General features: G+C 36.3%; 1 pseudogene; it reads right to left on the reverse strand.

The window, feature by feature from the left end:
- Positions 1 to 5,655: 5,655 nt before the first annotated feature.
- On the reverse strand, positions 5,656 to 13,482 carry LOC138140527 (uncharacterized; annotated as a pseudogene).
- Between the last annotated feature and the right edge of the window lie 607 nt (positions 13,483 to 14,089).

Here is a 14,089-nt window from a genome sequence, read left to right on the forward strand (position 1 = left end):
AGATTCAACTCAGATATTTAAATCAAAAATCTCGTTCACGTCTATCCATCACTGTAACTCTTTTACATGTTTTAAAGTAATGCGAATTGTGTCAATTTGTTGAAAAAATGCATGTAAAAAACCACAAACATTTTACCTAGAAAATACAACCGGTAATGCTATATGCATAGAGCTGACTTTTGACATGGAGAAAATAGAAATGTTTGGTTAAGATAGTGTCAATGATACCTTATGAAAACTGAAAATAAAAATTCGAATTGTTGTAATCTTGTGTTATTCAAAAGATTTCATTGTTTTTGCGGCAGTTTGAAATTTCTTGGCAGTCGCTTATAATATTTCGTGACATAACTGCCTTTTTGACATAATAAAGAGATCGATCAAAAGGTCTGGCATCCTAGTAACATCAAAGTTACCATTAGCACGTTTATTGTAATTTTAATTTTACCCACTTAATGGTGGTTTTTAAATTGATTAATATCAATAACAAAAACGTACATAACAGAAATAGCTAACAACTGTGCCATTTAATTTTTAATGGAACATATTTATTTGTATCTTACATTACTTGTTTGTTTATAATCGAAAATAAAAGCACCAAAAGCGGATTTTAAAACATAATTTTATTTTTAATAACAAACTAGATATTTAATAATGACTGTAGTATCCCCTACTGTCTATACATTCCTGAAGACGTTATCTCATACCATCATTTTATTATTATTATTTATTTTTATTTAATAGATGTGATTCTTCATAATATTTTAAACAATCAACGACGAAATATCCGAAAAAGAACTGCTCTTTTTAGAAAATAACACTTTCGAATAAATGAAATCATATTTTATTTTTTTTCTCGATTTTTTTCTGATGTAAGTGTCAACTTTTTTTACACATTCAAATGTAGAAAAAAAAGCTTTACAAGAGTAGGCTAAGAAATGTACAGTGTACTATTTAAAAAAAAAAGTTGACTGTCTTAACTTTGACATATGTGATCGTAAAGAAGATTTGACAACGTCATCTATTGTAGTTTCATAAGCGATTTACAAATATATATGGTTTGCTATACTTTTTTCTTAAAATAAAAAAGATATAGGGGCGCGAATACCAATCTGAATCACCCGGTATAGTGTAAATAATTTTGGTCCGAGGACTGATCCTTGCGGGACACCTGCTTTAATTGGTTTGACATGCGAAATGGCGTTTTCCACTTTGACTTGCAGGGTTCTGTTTGTGAGGTACGATAGCAAGAGTTTTATTAAATTTATCGCTGTGACTAGCCTCCCGGCTCCGGTATTCATACGAATCCCGGTTTTGTTCTGACATCATGCAAGTGACGTCACTAATGACCGGGATTATTGAAATCCCGGCTGGGAACCTAATACATATTTGCATCTAGATTCTAGAGTCCAATTTTTACCCATTTGCGTATGTTTGAGCTAGGATCAGAAACAAATTTAAATTGATCATAAATAATAACTACATAATAATGTTTCAAATTTCTTGACAATTGCTTCGAAAGGTTATGTATGTAATAAGTGAAAGAAATTAAAAATTGTCAAATTGGCAGGAGCATAAAATAACCACAAAGTAACCAACAATAAATAAACGTAGGTACCGCTTTTTTTGTATTTTTCTGTTTCTGTCGTTTCAATTGAGAGAAAGCGAGTAAAGAAATCGTGACATCACCTCACAAGGGTAAAAATTGGACTATAGACGGGATAGACAATCCCGGCCGAAGGAAGTTCAAATGTCCAAGGTAGAGGTAATAACATTAACAACAGTTGTATATATTATTAGGGCACAGTTGGAAATTTTTAGTTAATGAAAATTAAAAATGAGTTTTACTACAAAATATTGAACAGAGATCTGTACAAGTAGAAGTTCTGTATGCTAATGTGTATATGTGTGTGTGTGGAGTCCGTGCAGAGCGTCCCACGCACTCATGACTCCGCATGGAAAAGGGCAGAAGTGCAGAACGGCTTAACATTCGGCCATCCTGACTAGGCTCGTCCCGGGCCTTTCAAGTCGACTGATTTCTGAAAACAAAATAGGCAAGCAGTACCTTAAAGTTTAACTTGGTAGCAAAATAAAGCTTTCAAGTTTTGAAACAATACTTGTAACTTTAAAGTTGCATGTCGAATAAAAAGGTCTCAACAGGGCTTATCTGAAGTACTACATATATGCTCACTATGAATCGTCGATCAAGCGATCTCAACAAGGACCAAACTGGGAGTCTAAAATTGAATATCAGGTACCATCAATCTCAACAGGGGTCAGCTTGGAGTCCACACTTCAAATGTAACCTCAACAGGAATTAGCCTGGAGTCAACAAAACAAATGTGACCTCAACAAGGACCAAACAGGGAGTAGATAGTCGACATCCAATACACAAATCTCAACCGAGGTCAACTTGGAGTCCACACAGATAAGGAGTTTAAAATTTAATAGTTTACCCTGGAGGCACCTAGAGATTAGAATTTTTGGATTGTGGTCAACAAGGGCGAACTTCTGGAGTTCACAACAAGCAGAAAAAACACTCTAGAACTCAACAGGCGCCAGCTTGAAGCACACCGTTTTAAACTGGATCAGATTAATTGTACCACTGCAAACTAAAGTTTTAATCTTGAGTGTAGAGTCATAAATGCTCTATAAGTTAACACTCCTTCTGTGAATGCAATTATAAGCAAACAGAACAATTTGCAATATGCAGTAAGAGGACAAACTGTCAAATTTGGCTTATAGACCAAGAAGAATTATGCAGAGTACAGTGATGTTATTGGGTGAAACAAACTTGATCCAATAGTTTACTTAAAGTGGATTATTTCGCAGAGTTTGCGGTTTTTAATCAAATAACAAGAATGAGTAAAATTTTTAAGACAGTTAAAAGGATATGAAAGATTACCCACCTTTATTTGGATTTTTGGGTGGTAAAAATCTTCATTCGATCGCTGGCCACAACGCCTCTGAAGCGTCTTCGGTCCTTTGACAGGGATTGGACACGGTAGCGGTCGTTTGGTAGAACTTCCGTCACCTGGACTGGTCCAATATATTTCTGAACAAGTTTTCCACTTGCAAGTCCTTTGATGATTGGAGTTCTCTCAACGAATACCATATCACCAGGTTGAAATGTTCGGGCACATAAGCGATTTTTATCGTAACGCGCTTTCATATTAATTGCATTTCGAGCGATTTTACCCGAAGCCTTGGTGCGGTTACTTTTTAATTGCTCTAGTCTGTTTATTGGTTCGCGATCTGGTAAATCGGCATCGTACCTTAAACGCGGTGGAAACCCGTAAAGAAGCTCAGACGGAGTTTGTCCCGTTGTTGCATTAATGGTCATGTTGATACCTCGTTGTACTTCGGTAAGATGATCTTCCCATGATTCATGATGGCCTTCAATTGCTGCTGTTAGAGCATTAAGAATGGTACTGTTGAATCTTTCGACTTGACCATTACTTCTAGGGCTCGCAACTGCGTTTAGAACGTGTTTTATATTCTCACTTTTGGTAAAGTTTGACATTTCTTTACTAGTAAATCCTTTACCTCGATCCGTAATAATTCGATTTGGATTTCCGTAAAATTCCATTAATAATTTCAGGCATTGGATAATCGGTTTCGTACTTGTATCTTTTACAGCTTCCAGCCATGTAAACTTGGTAAATGCATCGACGGTTACCAAAACATAAACATTGTCATTAGCTGTTCTACAAAATGGTCCAAGATGGTCCAAATGGAGTGTATGAAATGGTTGCTCAACCTTTGGGATAGGATGGAGATAACCTCGTCTTTTGCCCATTGGTTTCTTTGCGCACAGACACGGAATACAGGCATTAATATATTTGGTAACAAATCTCTTCATTTTAGCAAACCAGTAGTTTTTGGATATTGATTCATAAGTTCGTTTAAAACCCGGATGTCCGTTTTCGTCATGATATTGGCGAACAATCCTCCAACGAACGTCTTTTGGGATCAATAATTTATTTTCGTTGTTCACAACTCTACAAATTTTTCCTTCAACAATCCTATAATCTTTGGATAATCCGTTCTCAATTTCATTTTTAATTCGCCCACACTCGTCATCCATGTTTTGAACACATTGTAGCCAATCAGATTCTTTTATCAGACTTATCACAGGAGGTTTTCTGCTGGTGCATTTGTCAAACCAAATGGAACTCTTTTATATTGATAATGTCCATCGGGAGTGACAAAGGCGGTAAATGGTTTACTGTCTTCCGCAACGCGAAGTTGATGGTATCCTGACGCCATGTCTAAGGTTGTGAAGCACGTATGACCAGCCAATCGTTCAAGTTGGTCCTCAATGTTTGGTAGGGGATAATGATCCTTTTCGGTGATAGAGTTTAATTTTCTATAGTCCACAACCATTCTGATTTCTCCTGACTTTTTCTTCACTAGAAGTATCGGGCTTGCATATTCGGAAACAGTTGGCTCTATAATATTATTTTCCATAAGGTCCGCTACTATTTTTCTGACAACTTCTCTTTCGTAAAATGATAACTTGTATGGTTTGTAACATACTGGTACAGTACTTGTCAATTTAATTCTCATTTCGACGTTTGTGTTTCCTAACTCTGAGGTACTAGCAGCAAAACAGTCGTCATAATCTTTTAAAAGCTTATCTAAACGTGTTTGTTGTGCTTCTGTCAAGAGCGAAGGTCTCACAGGTACTTCAGTCTGAGACTGCCCAGATGGGATTCCCCGCGCGACACATTGCCCTTTACGTAACAGCGTATTCGCGTAACTAATGGAGTATACGGTTAAAATGCCTAAACAATTATGAAATTCAATCGGTTTACTAGGAACAATTAGAGCAGAGCTGTTATGTTGTTGTTCTGAAAAATTAGGAACGACAATACCTTGATTAAGATTCGTTCGGACCGCTATTTTATTGATACCTGGAACCACGGTAGTATTTTCTTCAGCGTGAATTGCCAATTTATTACAAATTTCCTCAACGTGAAAACTGGACAACAATTCAAACTCAGCTTCTTCATAGAATGTTAGTGTATCAGCAGATTTTATAACGTAGGTGTTTGATGATTCAGTAAATGGTCGCCCAATAAGTAAATCAACTTCTTGATGGTGGTTCTTAACAGCATAAACGGGTACGGAACGAGTTACAGAATCGACATTTACGTTTGCTTGAATTAAGCCTAGGGTGGGTACAAGTGCACCACCGTAGCCACGGATTGTAATAGCTCGCTCCTTGTCGATTGTGAGCTGTAGTTCTTGTGCCTTCTCCAACTTTATTAAATTACAAGCACTACCAAAATCAACGTATGCCGTAACAGTTTGATTATTAATTTTGGCGTTTATATGGTATTTTGCGTCATCTTTTGAAATCTGTTGCACCTGTGCTGGTTCACTGTTTTCTTTTCTTGTTTTTAATTTGAAACACATCTCACGCGTGTGTCCATCCTTTTTGCAATAGGAACAAGTGATATTTCGTTTATTTGTCACTGTAGAATAATTGGTGTCTTTGTTATTGAAAGGTTTGGAAATGAATTTATTCTGAGAACGATGTTGGTCATTCTTCGTAAATCTTTGGGACTTGAAATTTAGTCCGCTTGAATGATGTTTATGAGTTTGGGTGACGTAGTTGTAATCGCTTAAAAATAGCAAAAGTTTTTCGGTAGATTTGCAATTTGCAGCGTGAGCACTTGCTCGTATTATGTTGTTGTTTATGGTTGAAATAATCACATCGGTGATGACTTCATCGGGGAGGTTGCAATGTTTTCCCATTCGTAATTTTTCATAATAGAACGAGATTACATCTTGATCGGGATTTCTTTCAATGTTTACAAAGTCTTTAAGTTCGGAGGCGATATTTTTATGCGGTGGAAATGCGACTCTAAGTTTTTCTTCCCATTCATTCCAAGTAACTGGTGTCGTTGTTTGGCAATCGTACCAGGATTTCGCGTTTCCACTAAGACGGGCAATGGTGGAAAATATTTTGGCGTGATCATCCCAGTTATAAAGTTTACCAATGGAATTTATTTTATCTAGCCAACGGTCGATTGTCATACCATCCGTCGAACCACTAAATTCTGGAATTAATTCGATACGTCCTTGATATCTGGGACTGTTGTTTTCGTGTCGAATTTCTGGCAGCGGCGTAGAATGGTGTTGTTCGCGATTACATGATGGGATATTTAAATTTCGCGACGATGATGGAATAGCGGAGAAATCTGGCGAATATTCTGGAAATTCGGCTGTATAAGGGGCAGTAGGAACTCCTGAAATCGAGTGTGCCCCGCGATTTGCGATAATACTTTCTAGAATTTTAATTCGATGATGCAATAATTCGTTATCGAGATTAGCAATAGGAGAACACGCACGTTTGCGGCGGTGTCGCGAACGAGAGCGTCTTTGGGCATGATTGGGGGGATCACACATTTCGGATCGGATAATTGTTGTCCCCACAAAGAACACGCAATAAAAAGTTCAAAAATCAACAGACTAGACAACGTGCAAAAGTTTTAAGGCTTGGGTACTCACCCTTTACGAAGTAAGGCACAGGGGGTACAACACAAGGGTGTGACACGTTGCACAACATCCACGAGCTATTGCGCAATAAGTCCTTTTCATCACAAATCACACAATTTTTAGAATTTCGGGTTGCCGGGATCCCTGATTATTCCACTTCTGATTTATTAGGGCACAGTTGGAAATTTTTAGTTAATGAAAATTAAAAATGAGTTTTACTACAAAATATTGAACAGAGATCTGTACAAGTAGAAGTTCTGTATGCTAACGTGTATATGTGTGTGTGTGGAGTCCGTGCAGAGCGTCCCACGCACTCATGACTCCGCATGGAAAAGGGCAGAAGTGCAGAACGGCTTAACAATATGTACACTCACCGGCACAAAAAACGGAACACTAATTAATCAACAACAAATTATTCCCATAATACCTATTTTGATGTATTTTGACCAGGAGGCGATGATAGCAAACATAACTTTGAGCATTAGCATAGGCCATTTTAGTAGCAATTTCGCATAAAAACAAATTTTTTGCTTAAAAACCTTCTTTTCTTAAATTTACTATTTTTATAATAATCAAGCAACCTGGTTAGATTTTTATAACTTTTGTAATTTTTTATTGTCGTTAACTTCGAATTTAAGTGCAGAACTTAAAAAAATGCCTCTAGCTGGTGTAAATATTGCCAGAGCAGTAGCTTTGGTCGAAGACTGTTGTTGTTTCCGTTATGCACCTAATGCTATTGAGGCTCCTCTTGCTAGTCGTCACAGAGCTGTTAGAAGGTTTCAAGAGACTGATCGAAAAAGAGCAACCACATACCGCGACGATATATTTTTAAATAATAATGGTGTTCCGCTTTTTCTGCCGGTGAGTGTAGTTGGAGTATAATGTTTATTCAAAAAGGGTAAATATCTTAATTCTAAAACTAGAAAAATATATTTAATAAACTCTGAGCACAAAACAGTATGTGTAACAATTCGAAAATAAACTTTGAACACAAAAGAAATCATTAACAAACAAAAAAAAATTATAGATCGCCAGGACAAAACTACAGTGTGGAACAAAATGATCTTCATCTAGTTACCTTTACATTACATTAAATTGTAATAATTATCAATTTGATTGATGACATTTATTGACAGAACTACGTGGCTACTTCAAAGAGTAGAGCGATGCAGGAAAATTTACATGTGAAAAAATTCCCGAGCTAACTAGATGATAATCATTTTGTTCCACACTATTCTATGGTTTTGTTTACGCCTTACATTCCGAACAAATCCATTTATTTGAAAATTTCGGTATTTTCTTTAAAGTCGTACATTTAACGTGCCTCCAGAGAAGGCATAAAGCACAGATAATGCAAATATTAAATAATTGTTATCATTAAATTGTCTTACAATCATTTTGGCATTTATTCTTACCGAACTAAATTAATATCTACATTTTCATGTAGAACCGAATGAGGAATGATTTCCGATCTGGTTTCAATCGACTCTTCTTCAATATAGATATTTCCATCCAAACCCAAGGCTGCAACTTCCTCACCAACAAACCAGCTCAACATTTTTTTTGTTTGTTTTGGAATGGCATGTTTAAAAATGGTATGATATTTGCTTTCTTCCTTTTAGGAAGTCCAATGGTTGTTAAATTGCTGCCTTTAGGGCGTCCTCTTTTTTTGATTTTTTGCGGCATTTTAATACTTGTGAGCTCATCACTGGTGGTTCCAAAAGCTGTGAAAACATTAATTTTCTATGACAGCAAATATTTCAGTATGCACGAGTACTTGATTGAATCGTTTTAGCACTCTGAATCAGTCTTACCTTGAATGTTGGTGCCTTCATTGGAGGCTGTTTCAGTGCTACTTGCGTGCTCCAGGGTATTTTCACTATTTACAGAGACATTGGTGATGACTTCTATTTGCACGGTGTCTGTATCAGCAAGCACAATTGGCATATTTTCGACATCCAGAGAATTTTTGTTCACATTCGATGCTGTAAAAGACATTTTTATTGATTTGAAAATTTTCTGATTATTTTAGGTAGCTCACATGATAACTCTGCTTCATCCTCATTGATCATTATTACTCTTGTCCTTTTACCTTGCTTCCACAACATTTCTAGAGTTTTCAGGTTGTCTAATTTCTGATCGAATGAATCATTGCTGGACATAGCAACTAAATTTGCTAAGGAGTCGGTTGTAATTAATGCTTTTCTTCTTTTCTGACCATATGTTTGAGCCTTTTTTTTATTTATAACAGTTACATTAGGTGTTGCTGATGCTTCAAGGTTCGTTCCCAACACCGGCTCTATTTCAGCCTTATTATTACAATAATTATGTGCCAAACGCCTTCGACAGGTTTTGTAATAATCTAAAGTCCAACGCTTATTCACAAGCTCTTCCGAAAACAAAGGCAATTTTAAATGCGTGCGAATGGCAAATATGTGTCTGGAAGAAAGCAACATACCAGCTTTAAAATTACAGCTGCAATCAGTTGGATCACATCGTAATTGCCCTTCAGTACTGCTGATAACAAAACAGGACTCGTTGTCTTCTTTTGAAGGGACTTTCACTTTTTTGCTGAACTCAATTTGTTTAATTACCATTTTACCAGCTTCGTTGGTTAAAACATTCAGAAAATTTCGTTCATCGCTGCCTGGTAAGTATGAGGTAACGAGCCTTTTTTGTAACTGGTATATGGCTTTAAAATCTCGTTCACTTTCAAGGGATGATATAATGGTGAAAAATGAATGCACGAACTCTACTAATGTGCTGTTTTTTGTAATAACGGACTTTAGTTTCGCGTTTATCGATTCTATACGATTGTTTGTCGTATTTTGAAAACAACCTTTCATGAAATTTTTAGACATTGACCACTCGTCCTTAATGGGGTAAATTCTTGTCAAAATATTCAATAACCCGTTTTGGGGCAGATATGTTTAGAACATTGTGCAATTCTTCAAACTCTCCTTCTGTTTTGGCACCATTTTCTGTAAAAGTTCCAGCGACTTATTCCTATCGGCTTGGCTTATGCCTATTTTTTCACAGGTGATTTCTCGGCTGAAGGTTCGCATTGAGTGAAAGATACAAATGATTACATTAGCTTCTGAAAAAGTGTCTTTTATGACTGACCTTTCCAATAAATCTTTATCGGTCATTTCGTGAGTTCAGTCTGTGGATTATTTGCTCTAAATGTTTCTAGAAACCAAGTAAAACTATCTTTGTCTTCAGTGGTCAAAAGACAAAAAGAAATTATCTCAGTCTGACAATTGCCATCTTCTGCTACAATTAGAAACACAGGTATGCCGATGTTTATTAATTTATAGGTACCATCAATACCTAAAAATTCTGGGTATGCTTTGAACGTGTTTTTCATATTAGATGTTTGAATAAACATGCCCTTAAAATTATTTTCTCTATCTTTAAGAATATTTACTTCAGCGTTATATCGGTTTCTCAAAACATCGACACATTCGTCTAAATTTTCTGACTTCTTTCCTGACTTTTGGCCAATATTAGATAGATCTTTTAATGTCAACACTTTTCCGGTCTCCTGTTCTAATTTTTGTTTCACTAACTTCTTATTAGCTCGCAGAGCCAGTAGTTCTTCCACACTCTCTTTATCTTTACCACTCAATCTTCTTTGGTGAGGCAGGTATTGAAACTGTAACATACTTCTGTCATGGTTGTGGGTTTCCGAGACACTTCTCACTTCCAGATCTCTTCCGTCTACCGTTACTCGTAAAGCCACATGAGCAGGACATAATTGTTCTTTCTTAAAAGTCCTTATATCTCTTTGCCCACTCCCGGATGGTCTGAATTTCTGACCTCCATAAATACAGCAAAATTTTACTTCCACATGTTTTAGTTCCCCTCTAATTGGCCGTGGGATGCGTGAAGAAGCAATAAGACGTGCATCACGTTTCCAGAATTTCGCAAAGGTTTGTTCCTCATAAGCCTTAAGGGAATTTTCCACATCCGAATAACTATGGAAATTTTTGTCCAACTTTGAATATGTCCGCCATCGTGTAACAGGCTTAGAACCTCAGGCTCAGCGTAACCTAAAAGTTTGTAGTTTACATTAAACCCTATTTTTAAGGTCTAAATTCTGCATAATATACTGGGTGCCCTAAAATTCACGGAACAGCTTAGCCGTACCTACGTTGTTAAGTAGTCATCAAAATACCAGGTAAATATGTAAAAAAATCAATATTCTTTTTTGTAGAAGATATGGACCTATTTGTTTGTTACACCAAGGTCCAGTTTATAGAAAGAGAATTAAATATTTAATTCCCATTAAATTTTAATGCGCGATTAACCCGTGAATCCGAAACTTCGATTGGTTCAATCGGATCACGTGTTCAGTTAATTTCGCATTTGATTACGATTTAATTAATTTCGCTTCTGTAAAGTGGCCCTTACTGTTAAGTCCATTCACGTTGGATTTCCTTTTCAAGGTCAAATAATTTAATTTTTTGGCTATGTAATTATGTTTTGTAAATAGTGACATGCAGCTAATCAACATAATGCGATTTAGCAGTGCTCAATCTAACGTGAACGGTGCTTACCTGCATGTCACTATTTACAAAACCTAATTACAGAGCCAAAAAATTAAATTATTTGACCTTGAAAAGGAAAATCTAACGTGGATGGACTTTAGCAACATTTAAAAACATCCTAATAGTCTGTATCCATGGAAATAAGAAAGAAAAATCAAAGCCATGTTGCCATACGTTATTTGAGGTAAAATCGACATAAAATCACTTCGTGGAAATGCTGGAAATAATGAAGACAATATATTTCATGTATCACGTGATCATGAATGATTCAATCAAAACGCGTAAAGCCATGGCTATCACAGCGATAATACAAAACAAAAAAATTATTATCTTGTTTATTTTCGTCGTTACGATTTTTGATTGAAATAAATTTGTCAGTTTGACAAATAAATGAATAATTTTGTATTTCATTAATTATATTGTTTCATGGATTATAACACGTGGCATGATTAATCATCGATGATATTAAATTCGTGAAATTGAAGCAGGACGTTTCACTCGTCCTTTGGACTCGTGAAATCTCCAGCTCAATTTCACTCATAATATCAGATAATAATCATACCACTAGTTATAAGTATTATAGCTGAAAATAATTGCGAACCTGATCACAATCATTCAGTATTATTATGCCACTGGCTAATAACGGGTGACTATTAAAATTTTCACTTAGGGTTGGCTATGGATCATTCATTGTTTTTCGTTGCACCTTAGACACTGACAAGTCTGACATTTAAAAAGTTTGACATTTCGCGCCGTAAATTTCAACAATTTCTAAAATTTTTGAAAATGGTATTTACTGTGGAACAAAAGGCTTTCATTATAGAATCTTATTTCCGCACTGCACAAAAAGTGGAGGGAAACTGGAAGTATTCAATTCTCGAATGCATGACTGAATTCCAAGAAAGGTTTCCAAATATTGCTGTGGAGTATAAAGAATTTCGCGACACTTTGCAAAACACTGTTGCTTTATTGAGAGAAACTGGTAGTGTATCCCGCAAAAAAGGAAGTGGCCCTCCTAAAAAACGTAATGCGGAGAAAATTGAGGAGGTTCGACAAATTATTAATGAAGCACCCCAGACTTCAATTCGGAGAGTTTCTCAGCAAGTAGACTTGTCATATGAAACGTGTCGACAAATTCTAAAAAAGGACTTGCACATGCATCCATATAAACTAACAGCTGTACATGAACTCTTACCTCCGGATTATGAAAAGCGAGTTGAATTTTGTCAATGGTTTCTTACAAATTTGAATGACAACAACATCCTAGACAAAAGCTTTTTCTCCGACGAGGCTTGGTTTGAAATGTCTGGTTATGTAAATTCCCAAAACATGCGGATGTGGTCTGCTGAAAATCCACACTTTTATACGCAGACACCACTTCATCCGCAAAAAATAGATGTTTGGCTTGGAATGAGCAGACGAAGATTAGTGTGTCCAATATTTTTTAGAGGTACACTCACAGCAGAACGTTACAGGAATGAAATCTAACAAGAATTCATTAATCAATTAGATGATGAAGAATTACATGAAGGATATTTCCAACAAGACGGGGCCACAGCCCACACCGCATTTGATACTATTCAGGTTCTCCAAGAATTCTTTGATAATAGATTAATAAGTAGAAACACCGTAATTCCCTATCCTCCACGATCTTGTGATTTAACTGTTCTGGACTTTTTTGTGTGGCCATACCTGAAAAATTCAGTTTTTAAGACTCCAGTTCAAAATTTGGATGAATTAACTCAACGGATTAGTGAAGTTTGTCGCCAACTCAACAACTCGCCTGAAATTTTTAACAATGTGTTTGAAGCATTGAAGAGAAGAGTGCAAATTTGTCTTCAAGTAAATGGGGAACATTTTCAACACTTGTTGTAGGACTCACTTGAGACTACTTAATTTCAATAAATGTTTTTTTTTTTTAATTTGGCGTTTCATGTTATTGATGAGCTGATGCCGCGCAAAATTTATAGGTTATGTTTCAATTGTACTGACTGACATTTGTCGTTCGTTCTTGCGCGTGGCTAAAGTAACGGCAAAAATAAAAACTCGTTCAAAGCCAACTCCAAGTGAAAATTTTAATAGTCACCCGTTATAAGACAAATAATCAAAATCTTTTTTAATATTCAAAATAAATGAGATCAAAGCTGCAACTTTTGAGCTCAAATATCTTCAAATCTAAAAGATAGGGCCGTATCACGGCTCGCTTATTAAATGTAATCAGTAATCACGATCTTAATTAGCATGGTGACGAATTCATCTCTTTCTGGCAGGTTATAATTGCATAAATCTATATCCTTTTATGTTTACTTTAATCATGATTTTAGTTAACAGCAACTTTAATAACGGTGTCGTGATGCAGCCTATACGTTTTTTAAATTATTTTTCTCATTATTTTCTAATATAAGTTGACATTGCCCCATTGAGCTGTTCCCCGAATTTTGGGGCACCCAGTATAAAACTAAAATAGGTACCTAATGAAGTACTCACCATCTACTAGTACCAAAGGCACAATTTTCAGGAAACAAACAATAACAATCACGTGAAAACAAGCACTGTCTGGCGTCGTCTCGTCTACGTTGTTAGCCGGGAACCGGAATTTATACTAATACCGTTGTCTCTTCCAAAACACCCCCAATACCGGTCGCCGATGACATCACTTGCGTGACGTCATAATAAAACCGGGATTCGTATGAATACCGGAGCCGGGAGGCTAGTCACAGCGTAAATTTATTGGGAGTTTAGTTTTCATAAGTTTTGCAATCAGCCCCTGCACCCAGACTCTGTCAAAGGCCTTTTGTATGTCTAATATCGTCATTTGTGTTACGTTGTCCTTGTTGTAGTTGTTGATTACTTCGGTCACAATCCTGCTTATCTGTTGCGTCGTATCATGTTCCGATCTGAACCCGAATTGCTCGTCCTGCGTAATCGTAGCTTGCTGTCGTATTTTTGTATCCGGTTGTTTATTATTTTTTCGGCTACTTTGTTTAATCCTGATAGGAGGCTTATCGGTCGGAAGTTTTCGGGGGCCGCTGTGT

The sequence above is a fragment of the Tenebrio molitor genome, chromosome Y (genome assembly GCF_963966145.1).
Source record: "Tenebrio molitor chromosome Y, icTenMoli1.1, whole genome shotgun sequence".
Classification (NCBI taxonomy): Eukaryota; Metazoa; Arthropoda; class Insecta; order Coleoptera; family Tenebrionidae; genus Tenebrio; species Tenebrio molitor.